Here is a 6,715-nt window from a genome sequence, read left to right on the forward strand (position 1 = left end):
TAACTGTTCTTCTCCAGATGTAGACATGGGTGGGGCTCAGAAGGGAGGTGTCGTCTGACTTGGTTTCCTTATTTCCCTTTATTCATCAAGTGCCCTCTAGCTGTTAAGTCACTCTGATCCCTGAGCTGCAGCTCCTACAGTTGGACACACCTGGCTGGGGCCTTAGGTTGGAAATCACCTTTGCTTACTGGGATTTTCTTTGGGGTAGGATGGCTTGGCTTGACTTTATTTTAGAAAACGTGTTCATTTCTGTGGGACCTGAGGATTTCTGATAAACTGGCTGCCCTCCTCCTCCCTTATGACCACGTACTAAACTCTGACTTCATACATGGAAGTAGGTGAAGAGGCCACAACCTCCTCCTCCCCTCTTTTTATACCTCGCCGTTTTGTGGGAAGAGGCTGACAGTTTTCCAATTTGATGTTTATTGCTTTGCCCTAAGACTTTGTCTTTGGTGAAGATGCAAATACTGGTAGGGAGGGAACGTACTAAAATGTGTGTATCTGAGTGAACTTATCATAGATCTTCAGGCCTGGCAGCAAATGAGAGGTGGATGACTCTGTCTTCCTCGATTTGCAGACGAGAAGGCTGAAATCTATAGGGGTATGAGACCCCACTCAAGGTCATAAGACTTACAATGGTAGAATCATGATAGAACGAGAACTAGATGCTAGATGTCCTTACAACCAATCTAAGTAATTTTCCAAAGGCTTTCAAATGGTTCACTAGAGAACCCTGGGGCTTTGAGGGGCTTTTTAGGGGTCATTTGTGTTGGGAGATCAGCAAACCCTCCCCCACAGCAGCTCGGCTTTTGTCTATTTCACATATTGGGCTTCTGGGAAATTTTTGTTTCAGCAAAATGCTTCACAATAGGAAAATACTTGAAAAGTCTTGAATGACTCTGTAGATTTTGGGGGTAAATTCAAGGACCAAGATTGAGGCTTTATCCTCTCAAATGGCTAAAATTCCTTTAAACAGAGAACAAGGCTTAAAATACAGGTTAACGCAAGGTGCTGCTACCACTTCCTTCACCTAGTAAATTTTAAGAATCAGGGAGAACATAGCAAAGGAAATAATAGAAGGGGTCACCTGGGAACAGGTTTGCCTTCTTGCATTTTGCTTAGCACTGGCCCTTCCCTGAATGTCCAAGACTAACCTGGTCCCCCTATCCGAATGCACAGACACAGCTGAGGATAGAGAAGGCTAAAGAGGGACAGAGGTAGAGACGTAGGCCGAGAGGATGCAATTGTAGGTTGAGCTAGGGCTAAGGCGTTTTCCCCGTATTCCATCTTACTCCATACTCAGGCCAGGCCTTGGAGTTATGGAAGGTGGAGAACACTGGGAAGCCAACCTCCAAGAAGCCCAGGTTGGAGGCAAAGGAGGAAGGTGAGCTCTAGTTGCCAAACCAACAGGGAAGCAAAGGATATCCCAGTAACTGCTCTCACATCCTTGATGAGAGTGCCTTGAATCCAAGCTACTAAATCACATTTCCTTCCATCTAACCTTCCAGTTAGATCAAACCACGACTGAAACTGAAGAAGATACGGAATATTACAGACTCATGGATGTGGTTTGGTGAGGAGCATTCATCACTGACATGCCACCTACAGCAAAAGATTACAGCCCCTGTAGACTAGAAACTGAGACACTCAACAAGTATGTTGTGGTTGTTACCTATGCCCTAGTGTTCCTAGTGAGCCTGCTGGGAAATTCCCTGGTGGTGCTGGTCATCTTATACAGCAATGTTGGCCACTTCATCATTAATGTCTACCTGCTGAACCCAGCCTTAGTCAACCTACTCTTTGCCCTGATCTTGCCCATCTGGGCCACGTCCAAGGTGAATGGCTGGATTTTTGCACACCCCTGTGCAAGGTGGTCTCACTCCTGAAGGAAGTCAACTTCTATAGTGGTATTCTACTACTGTCCTGCATCAGCATGGACTGTTACCAGCCCATTGTCCATGCCACTTGTACACTGATCCAGAAGCATCACTTGGTCAAGATTGTTTGTTGGCTGGGCGCAGTGGCTCATGTCTGTAATCCCAGCACTTTCGGACGCCAAGGCAGACAGATCACCTGAGGTCAGGAGTTCGAGAGCAGCCTGGCCAACATGGTGAAACCCCATCTGTACTAAATATGCAAAAATATTAGCTGGGTGTGGTGGCACCCGCCTGTAGTCTCAGCTACTTAGAGGCTGAGGCAAAAGAATCACTTGAACCCAAGAGGCAGAGGTTGCAGTGAGCCTCACACTTTTGTCTTCATCGTGCCGCTGCTGGTCATGCTGTTCTGACACAGATTCACCCTGTGCATGCTATTTAAGGCCCACATGGGGCAGAAGCACCAGGCCATGAGGGTCATCTTTGCTGTTGTCCTCATCTTCCTGCTCTACTGGCTCCCCTACCACCTGGTCCTGCTCGCAGACACCCTCATGAGGACCCGGGTGATCAAGGAGATCTGTGAGCACCGCAATGACATTGGCCAAGACCTGGATGCCACTGAGATTCTGGGCATCCTTCACAGCTGCCTCAACCCCCTCATCTACGCCTTCATTGGCCAGAAGTTTTGCCATGGATTCCCCAAGATCCTGGCCATGCATGGCCTGGTCAGTAAGGAGTTCTTGGTACGTCATCACGTTACCTCCTACACTTCTTCCTCTGTCAATGTCTCTTCCAACCTCTGAAAACCATCGACGAAGGAATATCTTCTCATAAGGAAAGAATAACCAACACCCTGAGGTTGTATATGGAAGGCGGTCTGGCTGTGGACAGGCACTGTCTGGGTTTTGGGGGGACACTAGAGGATGTGGGGAAGTTAGGAACTGGTGTCTTCAGAGATCATGCCAACCTTCTGAAGAGCTGCTGAGGTACCTCCAAGGACCAGCCTTTGCAGCTCCATGGAAAGGAAGCACCAGCATTTCTATTGAACGTTGCATCTTTATCCCACTAACTGGCTAATTAATTCAGTTTTTAAAGCTACTTTGACTTCCATTTCTATCATTTGACATCAGAAGAGCCCTGACATTGTCAGTCCTTACATGGGACGTTTTTACACAGATGAAGCTAAACCACAAAGGCAAACTTGCTAGGTGGACAGCAGAAAACTGAAAGAGGAGAGGACAGACGAGAGGAGCTTTGAGCAGATGGTGGGCAAATGAGCTGTGGTCTCTTCAGCATGCGTTCATTCCTGTGATCATTATTTATTGAGCATTTAATAGGCTCCAGGCACCAAGGACACAGAGTGAACAAACTGACAGGGCCCTGTCTCCAAGGAGGGAAAACAGACTAGGAAAGAACTGCAACTCATGGAAAGCATTTTGGGAGGGAGGGGCGAGCTCTCTCTTGGAGCTCCTCATCGTCTTCTTCCAACCTAGACAGGGCCTCTCCGTGCCTACTCTTCTTCCCCAAATTGATTTGGCTATATTTCTAGATAAATTTTAGACACTGCTTATCAATTTCTGTATAATATCCAACTAGGATTTGGATTTGGATTGTATAGAATCCATAGATCAAGTTAGAGAAAATTGACATCTTAACGGTATTGAGTCTCCCAGTCTATGAGCACAGTATCTTTCTCCATATATTTAGGTCTGAAATATAATAAAATTTTAAAGAGTTTATTCGAGCAAACAACAGCTCATGAACTGGGCAGTTCCAAACCAGAAGCAGTTCAGGAGCTCCACTGAGGGAATGCAAGAGAGAGGCTTTTATAAGTTGGACACAGAAGTATAGCAAAAAAAAAAAAAAAAATTGATTGGTTACAGTTATACAGCTGCTTTATTTGGTCTATCCTGTTGGGAAGTCCCCATTATATAAGTTCGTTGGCTACTTCTGATTGATTGAGATAAGTTTTGTTTTTCTTTAATATGGGCATTTACAAGAAATAGCTTATGTTTCACTTATGTTTGCAAATCAAGCCAGCTTGAGGTAATTTATAAGGCCTACCTGGTTTTGTCTTTTTGGGGATTCCTGAGGCCTGATTCCAATTTTAATTTACTTTAACAATGTTCCCTTTTTGGTCATCCTTTCAGCAAGCAAGGAGTATGAGAAAGCAGTATAGCATTATTCTCAGTTACTGCTACCGATGTAGTCACTGGAACAAAGAGTCCTGTAGATGCCATCATCATCAACAGCTATCCTGGGATGTAAAATCACATAGTCAGCACTATCCAAAATTGCATAGTCTTTGTAGGCTTGAGTAGTTGGGCTGTTGACTTATCCAAGTTGTCTGATCCTTGATGGCAATCATTTGATGAGTGAGTGGCTGGTGGGAACCACCATGTGAGAGACTACGACACACTCAGGATATAAAGGCAACGACAATCAGGAGAATAATATCCAAGGACTGAAAAATTCCCTGGAGCAGAGTTTCCAGAATTTAATCAACTAAATAAATCAATAACAGAGGTAGTACCTGATTTAAAAAACAAAAAAACAACAACAAAAAAAAGTATTAGTTTCTTAAGGTCTTTAATTTTGGGGCAACTATTTCTGATTTGTTGACATAGAAACACCATTTCTTATCAATATGAGTGTAAGTTTTTCTTGTTAAGTTACATAGCTTAAAGAAAACTCAGGGTATGTATCTATGAAAACAAAAGAAAAACAGAGGTTAATATTTCGAGCAAACTATGATCTTAGTTTTTTAGTCCAGAGTTTAGTTAGTTGAGATTTCTAGATTTGAGTTTAAAGCATCTTCAGAAGATGAAATGAGGATGGCAGCTGCAGTCTGATGAATTTACCTCATTTGCAGTTTGAATGTCTCTGGTTATGTCGTTGGGTGTCCTGGTAAACTCTCCAAGTGATCCCCATAGCAGCAGGCATGAAAGTTATTCATACATGATCTGTTGTAGTGATTTTTCTGAAGCTAAAATCATCCAGCTTCAGCTTGAAGGGCTTGGGAAATGGGCAGTTTTAATTTTTAGTGAAATCAGGAAAAACCAAGACTCAATCCAGTTTACAGGGACATAAAACTTCAAAAAAATGAACAGGATCAGAATTTGATAATGGGTGTGTTACAGTTTTCTACTGAAATACAGTCTTTATTATAGTCACTCCTATTTTTACCAAAAATAATCACAATTATTTTGTTTCTACAAAATAAATCTAGTTTTGTGATTGCAGTGTTGCTTTTCTGGCTGGAAACCTCTGTGGCCAGTGGTGCCTCTGCCCAAGTTTTGGTCTTGAATCCAGGGAGAATGAGGTAGGCAGAGAAGTAGAGGGTGAGCAAGATGAAGAGAAGGTTTATTGCATGTGAGAACAGTTCAGAGGAGACCTGCAGTAGGGTAGCCCCTCTCTGTAGGCAGATTGTCTCATTGAGTCTTCAGCTCTCAGCAGAGAGGAGGCCCTGAAATGGGTGGTTCCTCTATGTAGGCAGATCATCCCAGTGAGTGTTCAGCTCTCAGAAGAGAGGGTAGGTCTTCTCTGCAGCTGATCATTTTGGTCATCTGCCACTCTCAGCAGACAGGAGGCCCTGAAGAGGATAGCTGCTCTCTGCAGCTCGTCATCCAGTTGTCTGCAGCTCTCAGCAGAAAGGAGGCCCTGGAGAAGGTAGCTCCTCTCTGCAGCTGTTCTTCCCAATATCTGTTCTGCTCTCAGCACAGAGAGTAGCTCCTCTCTGTAGCTGGTCATCCCAACATCTGTTCAACTCTCAGCAGAGAGGGTAGGTCTTCTCTGCAGCTGGTCGACCCAACTTCTGCAGTTCTCAGCAGAGATGAGGCCCTGGAGAGGGTAGCTCCTCTCTGCAACTGGTCGTCCCCACAGACTGCTCTTCTCTGGCTAAGTCTGGGGTATGTATTGTCTTCAGATGGGGGATGTGCATGCTGATTGGTCCATCAGCAGCCATGGATGGGCACAAGAAAAAGCACTACAAGCTCTACCTCCAGTCCACAGGACTGGCAGCCCAACCCCCAGACTTTGAAGGTGGGGCTTCATCAGTGACCCACCACCTTCCTTCCAGGAGCCTGTCTGCCTCCTGCCACCATCCATGGCATCCAGGCTGCTCACATGAAGGGGCACCCACAGGCCAGTGCTGAGCTGCCCTCAGCCCCATCTTGGATTTCCTCCCTTGCTTGTCAGTGCCCAAAGTCCAGAAGGGGGCTGAGGAGACAGGGGGCTGGTGTCCCAATACTGTTCTAAGTGTGCACCCACCCAGCAGGGCTATGACAGTGCCCAGGCTCAGATGCAACCTTACTGCATGATTGGAGTGGACACCGGGAGTGGGGAGAGGCCAGGCAGCAGGAGCAGGCACTTCTGAGCCTGCAAAGGACTGGGAGGCCTTCCGAGGCCTCCAAAAGCACAGAGATGCCAGGATCTACAGCTAGGCTTGGGCAGCTGCAGTGGCACCCAGGGATGGGTCCATAGAGCAGAAGGCCCAGGCTGCACCTCCTCGCTGCAGCCAGTGTCTTGGCAGTGGCCAGATGAGCCACTGCTGCCATCAGTTTCATGAAACTTGACCTGAATGTATATGTAAATGCAAGAATAATAATTCTATATATGCTATAAAATATGATAATATCCAAGGTGCTTTATTGTGTTTGTATCAGTCAATCTTAGTTATTTAAAACTAGCTGTAATGAGAAATCCCAAATCGGACTTTTTTTATGTTAACTTTTATTTTAAGTTCAGGATACACGGGCAGGTTTGTTATATAGGTAAACTTGTGTCATGGGGGTTTGTCGTACAGATTATTTTGTCACCCAGGTATTAAGCCTAGTACCCAT

The 6,715-nt window shown here is 45.3% G+C and overlaps 1 pseudogene; it reads left to right on the plus strand.

Moving 5' to 3' along the window:
* Nucleotides 1-1,319: 1,319 nt before the first annotated feature.
* On the plus strand, nucleotides 1,320-2,677 carry LOC123568028 (C-X-C chemokine receptor type 1-like; annotated as a pseudogene).
* The last annotated feature ends 4,038 nt before the right edge of the window (nucleotides 2,678-6,715 follow it).

This window comes from Macaca fascicularis, chromosome 12, assembly GCF_037993035.2.
Source record: "Macaca fascicularis isolate 582-1 chromosome 12, T2T-MFA8v1.1".
Taxonomy (NCBI): Eukaryota; Metazoa; Chordata; class Mammalia; order Primates; family Cercopithecidae; genus Macaca; species Macaca fascicularis.